Below are 20,980 nucleotides of genomic sequence, written 5' to 3' on the forward strand. Positions count from 1 at the left end.
AACACTGTAAACCTAAAATAGCTGCTGATACACATCTTCCCCTCTTTTTTCTTCTAAAATGATGACAAATTATATACATATAAAAACAAGTGCTTTCTCTACACACACACACACACGCACATATACACACACATACACACACACACACACACACACACATGCTACAGACAGTAAAACAGTGGAACACTGGCAATCTCACATTAGGCCTTGCTTAATCCATGGATGTGATGTCTCAGAAATTCCAATTGGAAGTAAAGGCTTGGACGAATACTGGACAGCCGCTGGTCTGCATTGGGTTCCTAACGAAATTGTTTCTAGTAACAGTGAAGGAATCCCACAGTAGCAAAATACATGAACTTGTCAGCAAGAGTGAGGGCACATAGGCAAAAAGCAAATATTCTTTCTCCTGTGTCCTTCTGTCTGAGCTGGTTCCGTTAACAGTGGAAATTCATGCTTCAAAACTTGATCTAGATATCCCCCATAGGAGTGCCCAGGAGCTTGTGTTTTGATTGACTCCAGATTAAGTGAATTGACAAGCACGGTTGGCAATCACAAGTCCTCAATTTGACACACAACAACATCTGCTTGTGTCATGCTTGATTTTCAAATAAAAACAATATCCAGGTCAAAATCCCACCTACTGTAACTATCCCACATGTTTTAGAATAGGTGGCAATGTCCCCTGAGGAGTGCGTAGTCTCACTATCTCACAATTTAAATACAATACTATAGGTTCACAATGATTAACCCCTGGTATTTTCTCCATCAATGTCATGTTACAAGACAGAGAAATAGAAGGAAGAAAACACAATTGTATGAACGTATATGTACCCAAAAATGCTTTTAAAAAATACAACATAAACCGGAATTTCAGTTACCAGCCTCATTCCTGCAACTGGTCACATAGCCTTCACTGGTATTTATAACTAACTTCCTCGATGACCCATTGTACATTGCCTTTTCCTGTGCATGCATTGCGGCAGCTCTTCAACCTTTACCTAGAGTGGTGAGCATACTTTCACCATTAAAGATCTAGACTTTTGTCATTCTTCCTGGGCTGGGTTGGGGTTCCCCATTAATCTTAATAACAGGGCATGGTGATACCAAGAGAGAGCCTAAAGGGTCTCCTTCTCTACTGTTATAACCTTCCATCCTGCCATTGTGGAGAAACAATTTGTTTTCCCCACTGGTAGTTTAGGAACCCACTCATTGTAATGCGGTTACTTCTTTCTTAGCCATTTGATAGATGGGCATCAGAAATGGCCTTACATGGCCTTGGGAAATTTGGCCTTCAGTTCGATGAAATTTTTGTACCCCTCCTTATAGGGGTATACCACCCCTAATAGGTGTACCCCTCCTTGTTTGGAACCCAAACTCCTAGGACAGGAGAGTATAAAGTCTTGGGAACAGGAAGCCAAAATTTCTCTAGTGGATGGCTAAAGGTAGTGATGATTAGCCATCATAGATGGCAGTAAAGCTGGAAATATTTTAAAAAGGCATAATGAAATTAACTAATTATTACAACATTATAACACCTAAAGTGCTGAGTGTGCCTTTGGAATCGGTCACATTTATCCTTTAAGTATGTTAAACAGCATATCATCGTGAGCAACTCTCACAGAACCTTCTAGAAAAATGTTTCATTATCCTTGGAGCGATTATTTTATTTTTAAGGTAGAATTTTGAAGGGAAATGTTTTGCAATTTCTGGCATGCTTATAAATCACTATCAAGTTTAACTTGCATCAAGAAATGAACCTTTAACACCATTCTGGAAGGTCACCTTTGTTTTATTGTATCTATTTTACCATTTAAAAGTAGAAAGTGATATTTAACACTGCTTACTCTTTGTTAACTTGAAACAATACCAAGAAAGCAAAACAAAGAGCTATGATTTGAACCAATCTAGTTACTCTTCTATACTGAGGCCTCTCGTAAATCTCATCTTTCTATATATTCATAACGTAAAGTGAATGCTTCCTACTGATTTCCCAAGTAAACTCTTTGGCTCTACTCATATGGCTCCTCACCATAAGGAACGTGATGCTCTGAATTGGAAGACATGATGTTACTGTGAAAATATTTGCTATAGAAGTATAGTCTTGTAGCAATCATGTAGCCCAAAATGTCTTGTATAAGTTCTTCTGTTATCATGCATTCTGGTAAAAATCACAGATGGAAGCCAAATGTGTTACAAAGGAATAAGTATTCAAGAACCAATTAGTAACTTTACAGGACTACAGATTTCATAAACGGAAATACTCTGTGTCACTGTGTGGCTCCAAATAACTCAGACACAAGCCTCAAAACCTTCAAGATTAACAAAGCTATCACATAGAATTGTCTCCATGTGTCGATGTGAGCTGTGAACTGAGACTAAGCTTCTTGTTCTAATGCAGCTTATAAGAGGAATATATCATGCAGAGAAGTCTCTAAGTTGTGCCATGTAGGACTCTCTGTATCTGTTGTGCTTCTCGCATCTGAGGGACTGACCTGAGGCAATAATTTGGTCATTGTACAACAAGTCTAATGTCTTCATGTATCACAGAAATTTGCCATAGTCTAAGATATAAGCTACTGTGACATGCCTAAAACATCAACAGCTTGCATTTTTTCCACTAGAAATCTGAAATTGTACGCCGGGCAGTGGTGGCGCACACCTTTAATCCCCGCACTTGGGAGGCAGGTCAGACAGATTTCTGAGTTCTAGGCCAGCCTGGTCTACAGAGTGAGTTCCAGGACAGCCAGGACTACACAGAGAAACCCTGTCTCGAAAAACCAAAAAAAAAAAAAAAAATCTAAAATTGTGTTCCTGAAACTTAAGTCACCTCTCCAAGTAACACAGTCCAGTCAATAATATGTCACATGAATCTATAGAGCTAATAGTAGTCAACTTCTATTGTTTTGAAGAAAAAGAGAAAAAATGAAAGCAATAAAACATGTATAATATTTAATAAAAATCAAATAATGGGTGCTCTCATGTCTGTGTGTCTGGGCAGTGCTCTTCTGGCACATGTGTGAGTTCAGAGGACCTCAGTGCAATTAGAACTGGAGTCCCTTACTCATCAGGGAAGTAGATGCAGAGCAATAGAAACTACATGCTCACCCCTTTCAGATAGAATGAGTCTGTACAAACATATCTGGTTCATCAACCAGGGAGAATTTGATACAAGTTTAAACCAGATATAGAGAGTTGTGGAGAGAGGGGCTGATTGACTGGTCATATGAGAATCTTTTACAAAAGCTAAAAAATTTACAATTGGACCAAGAGTTTTTACTCCTGAAACTGTGACAAGAAACTATAAAAAATATATTTTATATGATAGAAATATTTTAGTACATATGTTTTTTTTTAATTGGGTAAAATGATTGTCTTCTTTTATCTTTCTTGTAGAATCATTTTAATAAGAAACTGTCTATAAAATCTGTGAAGTTCTTTTGAAGAAAAACAGAAGGAAATAGAAATCATTCTTACCATTAAAAATTACTTGTTATATATCTGTTTTTATAACCTAGTTTCTGCAAAGCTCTCCTACGCCTATGCCACTAAGTAGAGAATTTTATTAATTTTCTAAAGTTTTTAACATGCAACCACTTTAATCAATGGTTAATTAAATCAGTGATTAAATCACATTTTAAATTCAAATTATAGGAAAAAAGTCTTACTTAATAAGAAAATAATTGATGTCAAGATAGTTGTCCTAAAATTTAAATATATGCTAGGAAAATAAATTGTAAAGTTATTTCCTCTAATAACTCAAATAAATACAAAGCCCTAATTACTTGTGAATGGGACATTCTGTTTTCGAACTATTAGCTCGTTCAGACTGTTTGATTGTGAACAAAACAAAATGGAATGCTTTCAGTCTCAAAAGAATGAGACTTTTCTTAGTGCCTAATTAGCTTTCCTTTTTTAAGGAGGAGGATTTGCTCAGTCGGGCCCCCCTCTTCAAAGTGGGTCCAGCAAGCTCACATTGAACAAGGTCAGAGTCAGTAGACAGGGTTTCCAAGCATGCCAGATCATATTTCCTTTGGCGGTACAGAAAACAGAGAAACTTCTGAAAGTACAGGTTACCCCACAGGCTAACAAACAACTATGCCAATTGCTCCCTGGGGTAGTCCATCACAGTTGAAAGAGTTGGTGCATATAATTACTAGTGACACAAGCATTTGCCTCAGCCAACTTGATTCAGCTACCTACTGATTGTCATCAAACAAGATGGGCAAATGCCCTCTCCTTTATTTGTATTTTTATCAAAAGAATTTGATGTAAGCTCTTAAGCAAACAGTTCACAAATAGTTAATACAATTTTATAACATAAAGCAACTATTGTCCTTTAGATACAATGAACCATGGATATTTGAGCTTTATTTGAACCAAAAATTTCCTGGAGAAATGCCATAGCATCGATTCAGTAAAATCACTGGCTTTCTTCTCTCGTTACAGTTTATTTTTCTAACAATGGTGTTAACCAATTTCCAATTTTCAAAATTTATTTAATTTAAAACAGAATGAAGCTTTGGAATTAGACATTCTACCACTTGGATAATATATTCAGTAGGGTTATTTCTAGATACCATGAGCAAACTTAAGTGTTTGAAAGGTAACAAATCAAATATATTAATAATTTTCAATTGTCCAGGCACACCAAAGTTAGCCTTAGGAAAAATTCATAGAAGACTGGAGAGATAACTCAGTTGTTAAAGGCTTAGTTCACAGCCAAAAGTAAAAGAGAAAGCTAACAGATGTTTGACATATGCAAAAACAAAAACAAAACAAAACACATGCACAAAAACTGAGACCAAGAGAAAGAAGAAAAACTCCAAATTTTCTTTTATATGTGAGTTCCCAATTTTTATTCAAAATTGATCTGTACTCATATAATCTACTAATATATTTACCCCATAGGTTACATATTCATATAAGATAAATAAAATATCTTAAATAGAAGTCATGGGATTTTTCTTTTTTTTTTTTTGTTTTTTGTTTTTTGTTTTTTGTTTTTCAAGACAGGGTTTCTCTGTGTAGCCCTGGCTGTCCTGGAACTCACTCTGTAGACCAGGCTAGCCTCGAACTCAGAAATCCGTCTGCCTCTGCTTCCCAAGTGCTGGGATTAAAGGCATGTGCCATCACTGTCTGGCAAGCCATGGGATTTTTAAGGCACTTTCCTGTATATTGCATCAGTGAGATGAGTCAACAATATGGAGAATATTACATATTATAAATATGTAATATTAATTACATTAACAGAGAATGGATAAATATTATATATAATCAATATTGTCATGATATAAAATGATATGTAGATTCAAAATAATCAATCAAAATTCTAGTGAGCTGTGTCTGAGATGTTTAAAAGATGATTTCAAAGTTTATACAAAGAAAAAAAAAGACACAAAGTAGCCAACACCCTTTGTGAAGAAAAAGAATGTAGTGTAGTGATACTACCAATCTCATCTTAGTATAATCCTAAAACAGAATTCCATAATTAAGACAGTGGAATTGATTAAGGAATCTATGAGTACATCAAGGGATCAGAGTAGCATGTTTAGAAATAAATTTGCAACAATGTAGTCAACTTATCATTGACTGAGGAGTAAATGAATTTCAATAATCAGTGCAGGAACAACTAAACAACCATATGCAAAAAAAAAAAAGTAGAAATGGATTTTATATTTCATCTAAGAGTCAATATAAAAAGCACCTCAGACTCAAATATAAAACCAAAGTTAATTTAAAATATCCCTAGAAGAAAATTCAACTTTTAAAGTTTCAAAAATATTAAGAGACACACTGCTATAGAAGACAGAAAGAAACATATTGAAAAATGCTCTACTGCATACCATCAGGGAAATACAATTGACTTCAATACAATTGACTTCAGAATGGCATCTGTCCAGATCATTGTCATCACTAAATGCAGGAGAGACTATGGAGCCACAGAATACATGCTCTCAATACTAACAGAGATATACAACAGAAGAGGTTATTTATTATAATACTAAAAATATTTTTCCATATAAACCAGCAGTTGAAGTCATTGAAACTCCTCCCAGAGGGTTAAAACTAATGTTCATAGAAGCTACTGCCCATATATTTTTGCAGAAGATTAATTAATAACACCCTGAATTTCTAAACAACCAAAAAAAAATCTTTCAGTAGCTAAGTAAAGAAGCTGGTATATTAGAATCTTAATATACCATAAGAAGAAATGAACTGTCAGTGGAAGAGTGTGGAGGGCCTTTCAATACATATTATGAAATGAATAAAGCCAATCTAAAAGGTCTCTCTGTGCTTTATGATTCCAGTAATAGGTACTCAAAAAAAAAGCAAAATCATGAAATTATATTTTTAAAAAAGTTTAGTGATTGATGGAATTTAGAAGGTAGGAAAGAGAAACAAATGGGTGATACACAGAGAATATTTAGGTCATTATGACACTATATTAATATAATGATAAAAATATGTCACTGTGGATTTGTTTAAAACAAAATAAAAAAAAATACATAATACCAAAAGTTGATCTCTAATGGTAACTGTGGCCTTTGGGTGCTGATGTGTCAGTGCAGCTCCATCATTGGTAACAAATATACTACATGTGGATTGAGGTTGTGGTGGTTTGAATGAAAATAGCCTCCAGAGGCTCATACATTTGAATGCTTAGTCATCAGGGAGTGGCACTACTTGAGAAGGATTTGGAGGTAAGGCCTTGTCAGACTAGGTATGACCTTGTTGGAGAAAGTGTGTCACTAGGAGGTGGCCTTTGAGGTTTAAAAGCCCAAGCCAGGCTCAGCATCTTATTCTTCCTGTTACCTGTAGACATAGATGTACAGGATTCATAGTTCCTTTTCTAGCACCATGTCTGCCTGTATGCTGCCATGATGATAATGAACTAAACCTCTGAAACTGTAAGCTGGCCTCAGTTAAGTACTTTCGTTTATAAGAGTTACTGTGGTTATGGATTTTTTTCACAGTGATAAAGCACTGACTATAACACAGGATGAGGTTGGTAATAAGAAGTTCACTGATGGGTTGAAGAAGGGTATAAATGGGAATGGCCCTACATCTTCCTCCTAGTTTTCCTGTAACTTGACTGCTTTAAAAATGCAACCATTTTTAATAAAAAAGAAGTATCTCATGATTCCATAAAAATGTAGTTTGGTTCCATTAGCCTTCCTGCTCAGGGTCCTATAGGAATATAATCAATTTATCGACTTGCTGGCCTCTTATTGGGAATCTCTGAAAACAATCTGTTCCCAATCTCCTTTAGGTAATTCACAAAATTCTGTTCTTTGCACTCATACAGTTGAGGTCTATTACTCATGGCTGCCAGATTTAGATCATCCTCAGATGTTATCCCAACATACATTGAGTCTTCCTTATATTTGACATATTCTTGACTTCTTTTTCATCTCAAAGACAGACATCCTGTTTCTTTTCTCTTCTTTTCTTTTCTTTTTTAAAAGCTTTGTAAGACAGTACTTTCAGGGAGTTCAGGATTGACCACCTTAATGAAAGCTAGGAATGCTTTTCACAATGCAGTCTAGTTTAGTGCTTGAATAACCAGGGGACAAGAACCTTGTGTTGGACATTTTTTTTGGCATTCTGCCCCCACACTGTCTAGAGGCCACATCACCAGTAGCTTAAAACCAGCTACAGTAATAATATTTCAAAGACAATAATCTTTTTCACAGTAACTGAGAAATTAAGTTTTAGCTCTGTTGTGGCACCATTAAGGACTTTCAATGACCTTGTTCAACTAAACACCTTGAAAAGCTAAAGAATATTGAAATAGGCCAGTTTAAGCTGGCACTGAAATATATTAGTACAAAATATGAATATTTGATATTAGTAATAATGATATTTTAAAAATCAGCTTTCGTTGTGGTTTACATTGTGCCATGGACACTTGCATTCTCTACAGGTGAACACATGTCTATCATAGGTAAGAGCTTCTGTCCACAGACACTACACAGAAATCCCTTGTTTAGCTCTCTCTTTATTTAGAGACTTTAGCTCTATTTAGGTATATATTATAAAATAAGTCACTATCAAATTTACTAGGGTTTTGATACATCTAAACATTAATTGGTGTCCTCACAAAGGCATGCAAATTTTCTGCTTCTTAAGCTAACATAGTTTACTGGTAAGAATTGCGTCCTAGGGATGGACCAAGTACAAGAGATGATATTCATTGAGACAACATAAAAATCAGTAAAATCTGGAACTTGACATTTAAAAATAAACAAGTCTGACTTCTGAGAAACATTTTGAGGGTGCTGAAATTTTCATATTTATCTCATGTTTGTCGGGTATTCAAAAATCTGAGGAATCTAGGAAGCAAATGAAAAGCAGTGAGCATTGAGTGAGTGCTAAGTTACAAACAGAAAAGCTGACACTGTTTTTATCTTTTATTTAATCTGGTCATTTTTCTGAATGTTCTTGTAATTTCTATACCTTTGCTCATTTGTAATATTGAAATTTCTTTGCAGATAATCATCAAAATAACATTAGTCCCTTTTTTCCTATTTTCTTCAAATTACTTACTCTTTCCTCTTATACTGGGCATACCATCAAGAAATCTATCCTCTTTCATTGTTTTTGAGTTCAATAGAAATGCTTCTAAGGTTTCATTCACCACAGGTCATAACGTTTTTTATATATTCTAACCATTTCTACCTTTTATAATGTAAAAAATGTTCTGTTAAAAATTCTTTCCTGTTAATAGCTTTTACAAAGAGTTATTATAGTATTTTTTAAGTCTTACCTCTATCTCTATTGATATGACCATGATTTTTCTCCCTAAGTTTTTTAATAAGGTAAATTATATTGAAATGCCTCTATAACAACTTATTTATGTATTCATAGGGCGTGATTTATACTAAGGTAATCATAATACTGAAGACACACTTGTGTTTGTATGAAACTGTGTGACTATGCCAACAAATGGTTGAATTTAACATTTTATTTAGGAACTGGTTAAATGAAATTAGGTGATAGCTATGTTTGTCCTACTTAGGCACTAAGATTAAATTGACTTCTATAGTTGTTTTTCTTGCTAATCTTAAAATAATATTCATGTGAGAGAATAATATAATAACTTTAATTTTGCTGCAACTTAACTCAAACAATATTTGAGCTTGGCAGCATATTCATGGAGAAAATTCACCTACTGATTCTCTTTTTATTGTTCAGTTCATCTAGATTTTGTTTTGGTCACAGTTCTTAAATTCATTAATTTATATCTTTCAATAATTTAGTTTTTGCAAAATAACTTCTTATGTTTAAAATTATATAAACTACTCACCTTATAAAAAGTTTCTATTCAACCTTTCCCATGTAGCCTGTTCATTCCTAATAAAAACTGTCTCTTCTTTTTTATGTTATTTTTGCATTCTTGCCAGAGTTTTATCTTATTTAAGGAGACAAAAATTGTATCTGTTCACATCTGTTTTTAGTGCTTGCTGCTAAATTCATTAATCCAGGAACTCATAAATGCTGTGCAAGCAATCTATCATTCAACTATACCCTTCTTTTTTAAAAAAAGATTTATTCTATTATTTATTCATATATTTGAGTATTGTGTGACTGTGTGTGTGTGTGTGTGTGTGTGTGTGTGTGTGTGTGTGTGTAAATGTACATATGGGTACTCATGAAGACCAGAAGAGAGTGTCTGACTTCTAGAGTACAAGGGGTTTGGGGCTACCCAAAACGGATGCTGGCAACTACACTCTGAGTTCAGCAAGCACTCAACCTGGTCCTTGCCTTCTTATTTTTATCTAGTATTCTCCTCTCTACTCATTTCTATTAGCTACCTCTTCTTCAACCTCATCCAGTTTTACAGTGATGTAAACTGATTAAATCACTTTACATCACTATTTAAGGCAACAGTTTGACAAAATTATGCAAATATAGTTTTTTAAAAATAATTACCAAGAAATATACTTAGAAAATTCTAAATGCAGGAATAATTTTGCCTCTTTTGATAGCAGTTTATATTTGACTTAAAAGCACTGTGATGAAAAATGTGATCCATAAATTTTATGACAGGGCCCCTCAACTTACAATGTGGTGTGTTATGATAAGTCCATCATAAGTTACAAATGTCATGAGTCAAGTGTGTTTTGCATACATGTCAATTACAGAATATCAATATAGTAGTTTAGCCTAATCTACCTTAAATAGATTCAGAACTCTTTTGTTGTTGTTGTTGTTGTTGTTAAGTCTCAAAAAGTTCTTTTTAGTTTTTATTTTTGTTTTGTTTTGTTTCTCTTTATTTTTCTTTGTTTTCTTTTTTCCCATACTCCTCCCTCTCCCCCTGTCTCCACGAGGATGTCCCCACTCTTCTCCGCGCCCCCCCATCCTCATCCCCGACTCAACCAGACCTCTAAATGCCCTGGGGCCTCCAGTTCTTGAGGGTTAAGTGCATCTTCTCTGACGGAACCCAGCCTAGGCAGTCCTCTGCTGTATATGTGTTGGGGGCCTCATAACAGCTGGAGTGTGCGGCCTGGTTGGTGGTCCAGTGTCTGAGAGATCTCAGGTTATCCTACAGGGTCACCCTCCTCCTCAACTTCTTTTCCCTAATTCAACCACAGGGATCATCAACTTCTGTCCATTGGTAGGGTCAAATGCTTGTTGGTTGGGTTAGCTGCTTGTTGGGTCTTTCAGAATGCGGTCATGCTACCTCCATTTTTGTGAGCGCTCAATAGCCTCAGTAATAGTGTCAGGTCTTGGGGCCTCCCCTTGAGCTGGATCCCACTTTGGGCCTGTCGCTGGACCTTCTTTTCCTCAGGCTCCTCTCCATTTCCGTCCCTTTAAGACAGGAACAATTATGGGTCAGAGTTGTTACTGTGGGATGCCCCCCCCACTTGATGCTCTGTCTTCCTGGTCTCTAAGTTCCCTCTCCCTACTGTCAGACATTTCATCTAAGGTCCCTCCGGATTCTGGCTCATTCTGGAAGGTCCCCCCAGCCACTGAAGTCATCTGACATGAAATCTATTTTATAATACAAACTGCTGGTATTTCCAGTTGAACACACGATCATGAAAATAAATCCTGCTAATCTGTAGCTCTTGATGCTGTGAGCAGTAGTCTAATATCTCATTCCTATGAGCTATACTGTGTATGCACTTAGGCAGAACACTTTCAAAATTCCAAATTGTAAATACTGTTTACTGAATATACATATAAAGTCTAAACATAATTTTAGCTATCATAGTTTTAAGGTTATCTATATAGTAAAATTGTTGAGATTCTTTTACTATAAAATTAGTAGTTATGTGTTTTTATTCAAGTTGATAAACTATAGTAACATATTGTTGACTTCATATCAGCTTGAAATACATAAGCAAAATGTTTTTTTTAGTTATTTTCCCATTTCTACAAACTAGGTCCAGTGCCTAGTTTACTCTGAATTTTTTCTCTGTGTATTCCAAAGCACAGCCTTACAAATTATATTAAACAATGTACATATTAATTATTTAACCACTTATTAAGCAAGATCCTCATCTCTAGTGGTTATGAATTTCTAAGAAATTCTTTGTAATTCTGTCAAATTTGCTTGATATAGCTTAGGTTTCTGGTGTTATGTCAGTGAAAACCTGTAATTACACATTCTTGATGAATTGGTTGCTGTTTGCATAAATTTCTTTTCTTTCTGTTCTTTGTAAAAAATTCTCACATTACATTTTCTTTTCCTTCATATTGGTATTTCTATAATTTTTAAAATTTAGCACTTCTCACATTTGGTCTAGGAAGTCCTCTGGCCATGGACACTCTTTCAGAAATTCTGTGAGAACAAGATTACTTATTTCAGAGTACTAATATGCCACTTTTCACAGCCAATATTTACTGAGTGCCAGTGGGATTTCCCAGACACTAACTGAAATACAATGTGACAAGGAATTGACAGGAAAATCCAGCACCCACTATTTATCACCACAGAAAAGTTCTGCAAAACTGAAAATAAGACAACTCTTTGTAATAACTTAGTTTGTTTCTGAAAAATTGCTTTTAAATAAGTAATTGTAAGGACATACAATAAATTTATCATTGTTACTTTGAAGAAAGTAATAAGAAGTCCCTGTAAATCCCCAATTTTCATTTTAATAAGATTAAAAACCAGTGATATAAATCATATAAGATGAACAAAAAAATCTTTGAGGTTCTCAATAAGTTTGTCAGTTCTGATCAGTGGTTGTGATCCTGTGATGTCACTAAATCCACATAGGGAGGAAATTATCATTCTTATGTCTATTATCTATTATATCTATGTGTAAGGAAAATAAAAAGATATCCTACAGTAGACTGACACTTAACACAATTGCACAGATAAAGTACAATCACGATTCCATCTTGAAGTGGTAATATTTAAGTTAGAAAGCCATAGGAACTCTAGCATGAATAAAAAATACTGAGAGAAGCATAATCTCGTAGTTAATAAGCTGAGATTTTTTTATTTCACTGTAATGTTTTAAACAAAAACCACTTTATTATAAGTAACTTACAAATAAAAAGCATTTCATAATCAGGTTTGCAAAACCCAAACTCTACACACATCAGTGAACTTCTATGCACTTAAGCTAGCCAATCAGAAACCATGTTACACAAGGTTCTAACACAAAGAATCATACCTCTTTAATTAAAAATAGTTTTAATTCCAACAATTCTATGTTGATATTTTACATATGACTAATAAAATGTGCAGTTTTTCAAACAATTTAATCCATATCTTAGAGGATTTAGTATTTTAGGTGGAGCGTGACTTGTGGTACATTTTGCTTTGCTTTCCTAACATGCCAATTTCACATATTATTCATTTGTTTCCACAATTCACCTTATTCACAACATCTAACTTATTCACTAGAGCTTAGTCTATCAATAATCATTTGAAAGGTTAATCATCATTCTTGTATTCTAAATGTAAGATTTAAATTAATTTTTAGACACCAATGTATCTAATATTAAAAAATAATTCCTTCCAATTACTAATTCACTTCCCCCTACCTACACTGACCCTATATGTTTACTGAAAAGAAGAGTCAGTTTTGTTGTTTATTTACCCTGCAATCTGTTTCATAGGTCAGACAAGACACACATGCCCTAAGCAAGACTTGGGTACCATGGTTGAGGCATTCTCTTTTGCCCTCAATGGTATCTGCTTCTCTTTTTTTCTTTTTTCATTTCATTTTATTTCTATTCTATTCTTTCAAAGAGCAAAGTTACTTTGAGACTTGAAACTGTAATTGCTGTTGACAAAAAACCTTTTCTAATCTGATCTATTACTATGACCCAACCTAAATCACACACTTCACCTGAACTGGATTAAGGGTCTTCCTGGGATTCTTTCATTGTTATCTATGCCCTCCTAGCCTCTTCAGTGACTCTGAATTCCCTCTTCAGTCTTCAAATTTCTATAATGAATTTGACTCATAGTGTGGTTCACATGTTCTTGATTCCACGCGGACCTCCCAGAAGAGACCATATGGAAAGAATTCTCATGCATTTTTAACCATTTTTCTGTGCTATTCAAAATGCAGGTATCTATTGTCGGGTTACTTTATACTTATGTGACGTTCGATCTTACCTACTTAATTATAATATGAGTTACTTAATGAGCGATTACTTCACCTATCTTTGTCCCTCATCATAAGTTACAAGATTATTCAGAAATATTAGCAACGCATAATTTCCAGAATGGAATCTCTCATTTTAGGCACATTAACAATCATTCCTATCACCCAGTGATAGGTAGAAAAGAAATGAGCTTTGGATTCTCTCTCCCTCATCTTTGCTACTTCAGCTCTGGAAATGCAAAGGAGAGGTTTCCTTTAGTACAAACTGGCTTCGTTTTCCACTATAATCTGCCAAATCATCTTAGACCTTACTACAACCAAAGATAATGAAAATTCACAAGCAAGCCCTTACTAGGAGGGCTAAAACATTCCAAAACACTTTCAGCCATTGATGCTTGGTTGGTATTACTTTTATTTATTGGATATTTTATTTATTTACATTTCAAATATTATCCCCTTTCCTGGTTTCTCTTCCAGAAATCCCCATCCTATTTCTCTCCCCCACTTCTATGAGGGTATTTCCCCACCCACCCACTCCCACCACCCCGCCCTGCCATTCTCCTACACCGGGGCATCAAGCCTTCACAGAACCAAGGGCCTCTCTTCCCATTGATGCCTGACTGACAAGGCCATCCTCTGCTACATATGCGCCTGGAGCCATATGTCATTCCATGTGTACTCTTTGGTTGGTGGTTTAGTCCCTGGATGCTCTAGAGAAAAACAATCACTAGTCCTGAGTAGCTGTAAATCCTAGGAATCATAACAATGCCCACCATGGCAATATACCTACAGAGTGCAATATTGGAACTTATATTTTTAAGGTAACCTACTTATTTAATGTGATTTAAAACTGACTCTATTGAGAGGGAGGACTCATGCCTGGGACTGTAAATCTAGCCATCTACATGCGGCTGGTGAGCTCTTAGGCCCTAGGCCTACTTTTTCTGTAGTATAATTTCTAACTGTATTCTACTACATTTAGAATATATAGAGTGTAGTTCTCACCACTCATGAAAGAATCCACTTTTTGTAGTAGATAAGGACCATTATAGCAATTCATCAGCGGGAAAATGAAGAGAAAACTCAATGTGGGGTATGTAAGCCTAATTGATATACATCTACACATCTCCAGCACAACCTGTCAAAGAGAGGACAGAAAGACTTTAAGAGCCAGAGGGCCCACACATCTGCTATCAGCTACCAAGGTCTCTGACTGTACATGACAGGAAAGCTGCACCCATGACACTGTAAAAATACTGTCACTTAAACAATATCTACAGGATAAAAATACCCCATTGACATTTCAATATCAAGGAGGAAAATTTCATAAGGACTTACTCAAGTTAAAGAGCTATAAGTAATCAATGGGCTGCTGAGAGATAATCGATCTTCCCCTGGGAAGAAACCCCGACCTACTAGCCTATCCAGACCACAGTCATCTAGAAGCACACATATGTGAGCAACAACAAATGGATTCATTAGACTGTGTGTGTGTGCTTGCATGCATTTTTGTGTGTGTATACATGAGTGTGTGTATGTGTGTGAATGTATGTTTGTGTGTAAGAATAATTGAAGAAGATGTCATGAATTTGAGGGAAAGTCTGGTGGGACACAGAGGGACTTTTGGAAGAGGGAGAGGTGTAAATGATAGAAATATAGCACTCATATAAGCAATTCTCAAAAATTTAAATAGAAAAAGAATGAAATGTAATATTGAGACACCTATCATACATAGGATAAAGGTAATCCTTCTAAGCAACAATTTTATTTATTCAAATTTTCTTGTTTTCACAGATGCATGTTACCATATTTTATTAGCTTAGTAAAATGCAATTTGCCAATAATTTATGTAGTCTACATTTCCAAATGCATGTCATCCTCTATCTTCAGTTTAGATCCACAAATAATTATAAAATGCCTACTGTTTTGGATGTAGCATATTTGGAATTGAGTATGTGACAATGAATAAATCACATTCTCTGTTCTCATAGCTGGAGGGAAAGGGGGAAATCAATGATGTCTAAAATGATCATATTAATATCATGTGGTAAATTTAAGGTATGAGATATCATCTTGTTTAATGAGAGAACAAGAATGACTTCCATGATTACATAGCCCAAATATTAAAGATGAGTAATGAGTTAAGTAGATATTGTCACTGAGGCATCTTAAACAGATAGAAAGTGTTAGGGACTGGGGCCATACAGTTAGGTAATAAGGACTTTCTGTTGGCTGACAACCATCTGAGAGTATAGGTATAGTTAGTATGTTCCAAGCTATGCTGAAAAGTAAATCTATATGTTTCCTATAACCTATATTCTTTTCAAAATATAGTTTCATAGTCAAAACAATCTACATTTCATGTAGTCACACTTTAAAGCTTAAAGTCAAAGTTAAATCCTGAGTTCATCATATCAATTACATGTTAATTAGGCAATTTAAAATTCACCTAAATTCTAGTTATTTTGTATTCACTAGAAAACTATTGATTCTATGTTACCCAAATATTTCACAAAACACTTTATGCAAATATTGAAAAGAGACTATAGGGTAGATACTGGGTCTTCCATTTCATATATATGCTGATAATGTTGGGCTTTATTGGGAAACCAGTAGGAAATCAACCTCAGTATCCCAAAAGGAAAATGGCTTGTTTGGAGCTTTGATGAGGGACTGTAATGCTACATATATGTAAAAGAGTTTGGAGGGAAGATAGGCAAGAGGCTGGGACATCAGTGAGAATTCCTTCTTGGAACAGTACAAAACACAAAACGATAAACATATGTATTGGAAATGTTTCTAGATTTATTAAATTCTATGATAACATACAAGAGAGATTTCTTTGAAAATTTATAACAGATGCCAGAAAGAGTACTATCCACTTTATCATCAATTAACATATATTTGGGATCTCCGGGGGCCACTACATTTGTGTACAACAACCCGAAACAAATTGCAATACCCTTGCCTTGCTGTCAAACTGAAGGATAAATGATCAAGATAAAAATAATTAATTTCAAGTGGGCTCAATTATTGTAGCCAGTCACTACTCAAGTATTTATTAAGGACCCATTTGGGTGGAAGGCAATTTGTGAGATTCTAGTAAAAATTCATAATTATGTGAATGACAAGAGGATTTTTTTTTCATGACACAATGACATGAAATCCAAGTGGGAGTTTGAATTAAAACTGATTCTTATGCTTTATCTATGCTGAGCCTTACAAAAATAAAAAGGCAGCGCACCAGGGAGCATCCATTAAATAATTATAGTCAGAAGCCCATCAAGGACGAAATCTTTGAACATCCCATCATTTAAGAGGATATTGAAATGGGCTTATTCTATAGTATTAGAAAACTGATATACCCATTCAATCAAACAGTCCAAATACGTATTTAGTTCAAGTATCTGTCACTAAACAAACACAGAGATACAACAATGAACAAAATTTCCTCAAATTTTTTTGTCAGGATTGAATTTTATTAATGTTGGCAAATCAGAAATAAGAAGATATACACATATCTCTGTGCTAAATGCAATAGAGAGTAAAGACAGATATCAAGACTTCCAAAGAATTGGGGAGAAAAATATTTCTGGAGTAAAAGTAGGATATGCTCATGCTCTGAGGTAGGCTCTTCTGTGGCTAAGTTAGAAAGAATAACCAAAAGAAGCAGGATGATTTGGAGGAAAAATCAGATGTATATAACATGGGGCCATTGTAATGAGTTTGGTTTTATTTTTGGGTGTGGTAGACACCTTGGAAATTATTGAAGAGTGGAGAGTTTGATTTAGCTGTGATTACAGAGGGTCATTTTGGCTACTGTTGAGAGATTAGAAGGTGTATTAAGAGGGACAGAAATAGGTGGCCTAGACAGGAGCCTTTGCCATTCCACATGGATAACTGGAAGAAGAGCATAACAATAAAAAGCGGTCAGAATTAAGGTTCATTTTGACAGCAGTGCTGCCAGGCATTGCTCTATTGGCTCCCAATAGTGACTTGATATTTGGTTTGGGCAGCTCAAAAAATGGAATTGTCTTCAAACGCAACGTGGACATCTGAATTTTGGAGTAGGTTGAGTGTGTGGGAGAGTGAGTAGGCTAACTCTTAACTCACTGTTCAGCACCAGGCTGGAGATACGGAGCATGTAGCTGTGTACAATAGAAGCTAAGGCTGAAGATGGAAATTTAAAAATGAATGTTATCCAGGAGAGAAAACCAAAAAAAGGAAAAAAAAATCATTGGGCCAGGGACTGAGCTCTGAAAGACACCAGTATTTAAAGATCGAGGAAAAGACAAGGGGACTAGTACAGTACACTGAGGGAGAACCACCAAGTAAGTATAAAAAGCAGAGAAAAGTGACACCCTGAAATCTCTTTAACAAATTGCTTCAAGAAAAATCAAGAAGATTTTTACCAAGCACAGCTGATAAATTAAGCAAAATTGGAATTTAAGCATTGATAATAGTATATAATTACAGAAATCACTAATGACTTGACCAAAACTTGCCAAAAATTAGTAGAGAGATAAAAGCATAATTATCATTGGAATGGATGTAATAGAGAAGAAAATTTTGAAAGTAAATGTAGTTAACTCTTTAAAGTAGATTTTCAACAAATGGGAGGCTAGACAGGAGATTTGAAACATAGTTGTTAATTTACGATAAGAGCTAGTGGAAAGCAAAGGCTCTCCAGGGATAACATGTTTAGAGGTTCATCTGGAAGTCATACTACTCTTCTAATTGGAAAGCAGGTCCCAATATTTTAGTAAATGAATATACTTATATATAGACAAGACCTTATCTCATTTTTTCAAGACTTAATCTGTGAAATAAGAAGTGAATTAATACATAGGGAGTCAGGATGGGGAACACATAAACACTGAACAAAATGTGCTGTCATTATTTACAGATTTGAGTGAAGAATAAAGAGAAGAAAATTGATTCTGGGAAAAATTTACAAAATAGAATTTTCAGGCAATCCAGAATTTCACTGAAGGTTAGTGTGGTTTGAAATTTTGTCAGCAGAATGACTCTTATCTTCTTGTTCCTTTCTTTTCTTATGACCAAATTCTAGTATGAAGGGTTTGATTTAGCACATAGTAAACATTTGTAACACAAGAATAACAAAGCAAGACATTCCAAAATGAAATGCTAGGTGAGGAAGAGAGGGTAGTGATAGACAATGGAAGACAAGCCAATTAAGGAGAGAAATTATATGAGCTCAGAAGAATGAAAAGATAAAAGGGAGAATCAAATGGACTGTAGCTCTTAGAACGATCATTAAAATTTCAGAGGCAGAAATGAAATCAGAGAAATGGCAGCCATGGCCAGGGTGTTCAAGACTGATGCTGTGGCTGTGATGATGAACACAGACCAAAGATTGAATTAAATCCACAAATAATTGGTAAACATACTACAACACTGGACGTGTCTGTGAAATTGTTCCTTGGAAGATCAAGCAGCTAGTAAGTCCAGCCCTGAATATGGGTAATACTATCCCATAAGCTAAGGGCTCCAATGTGATTAAAGACCTAAGGAAAAGGCTTATGCATGAATTCTCTCTCTAAATCCTAACCAATATGATTTGACCTGCTATCCAGCACATACCATGCTAAAATAAAATCACTTAAGCCAGGAGCCTGAAGCACTGCATCCCTTGCATTGTCAAGTCCTGTATTTTATAACAATGATTAAAGAAAGGGATTACTAGCAAAATGACAGATGATAATACTGATAATTATAAATTACATTTATCTATTGATGTGGGGGATGAGCCTGTGTGTGCTCATTTATTTATGTGCTCTACAGCTTAATTGTAGAGATCAGAGGACAACTTTTCCAAGAGTTGGTTTCCTCCTCTCCCAGTTGGGAAAGAATCTTGTGTCATCAGGCTTGGCAATAAGCGTTGTTGCCCAGTGAACCATTCTGCTGATCTAGACTATCTGTTTTAAACAATTTCAGATAAATATATAATCACAGGGGATGTTGGAGCTGGGGGCATCACTGGACAATTGCAAGACAGAAAGAGAGCAGAAAAGGCAAGATATTTAAAAGAAGACATTTATGCACATTGCTTGTTTTATTTTCAAAAGTTGAGAATAGAAGGGACTTAACACTGGAAAGGAACAGCTTTTAAAAATTTAGGTGTGACAGAGCAATAGGAGTTATCAGGTAAGAATAATTGACTTTAATCATTTCAATTTCAGGTACTGAGCAAATAGATTCAATCACACTTAAACATGTACACAGATAGCCTTTTTAACGCCATTCTTCTTAAAGTCAAGCTTTTGCTCTGGTAGATATGGAATAGAGGACCTAGTTCCTATAACCACAGTAGAAAAAGAAATGTACTGACCAAGAGGAAAAAGTCAGACAGAATATAAAAATTTGAGTTTCAAGTATATCAGATGCTACTCAAGAGAATTCTTAACTTTCTTTTTTAAAGGCTGTGATATTCAAAATAATAATCCAGCCCAAACTAGGAAGAAATGTTTAGTGATGCCTCATACATAAGCAGGTACTCTGTATATATGCAGAACTTTGAACATAAACTCTGAAACATAAACATGATTTAGGTAGTAAATCATGTATGACTTTTTTTCAAGGTAAAAATTACAAAATGTGGAGAGAGGTTTCTTCCTTTCTTCTGGTGACAGCCATTAGGTGAGCCAGTTTAGTGCATATAAATACATCCAGGAACTGTGGAGGAAGAAGTCCTTTGTGATGTACTCTAATCCAAGGCTCTACTGCTGGTACTACCACCAGCTCTCTGCACTGCACAGCATTCCTTGCCTCACCTAGCCTGATAGGGTATGAATGCTGGGATACAAGGCCAAGCAAGGTTACGTCACGTACAGGGTATGTGTCCTTCACGGTGGCTGCAAATGCCCAGTTCCTAAGGGTTCAACATATGGCAAGCCTATCCACCATGGTGATAAACAGCTAAAGTTTACCCAAAGCCTTCAGTGTGTTGTTGAATGCTAATGTAGAGTTTTGAGAGTCTGAATTCTGGGTCAGTGAAGATTCCACATATAAATATATTTAAGGCTATCCATATTGATCCATTCCATAAAGCTTTCAGAAGAAATCCTAACACCCAGTGGATCACCAAACCAGTCTGCAAGCACAGAGGGAAGGCTGAGCTGACATCTGCTGGCTGCAAGAGCAGTGGCCTTGGAAAGGGCCCCAAGTTCTATCACACTTAATGTGCAGCCTGGAGAACTCACTATACCCCTCAGCTCCTCATTATTGCTAATGCACACAATGTTTGTAAAATTCATACCCAATAAACAATTTAGAACGGCAAAACAATTACAAAATATACTATGGAATCCTTAGCAAATGGTTACTAAAGAATACTAAAGTGTATGCAACCAGGCAGAAATTATAGGTTTTATTCTTTGTCACAG

The 20,980-nt window shown here is 35.4% G+C and overlaps 1 pseudogene; it reads left to right on the forward strand.

Annotated features, from left to right (window-relative positions):
• The first annotated feature begins 14,449 nt into the window (after positions 1 to 14,449).
• Positions 14,450 to 20,776, forward strand: LOC116083326 (annotated as a pseudogene).
• The last annotated feature ends 204 nt before the right edge of the window (positions 20,777 to 20,980 follow it).

Source organism: Mastomys coucha, unplaced genomic scaffold, assembly GCF_008632895.1.
Source record: "Mastomys coucha isolate ucsf_1 unplaced genomic scaffold, UCSF_Mcou_1 pScaffold8, whole genome shotgun sequence".
Lineage (NCBI taxonomy): Eukaryota > Metazoa > Chordata > Mammalia > Rodentia > Muridae > Mastomys > Mastomys coucha.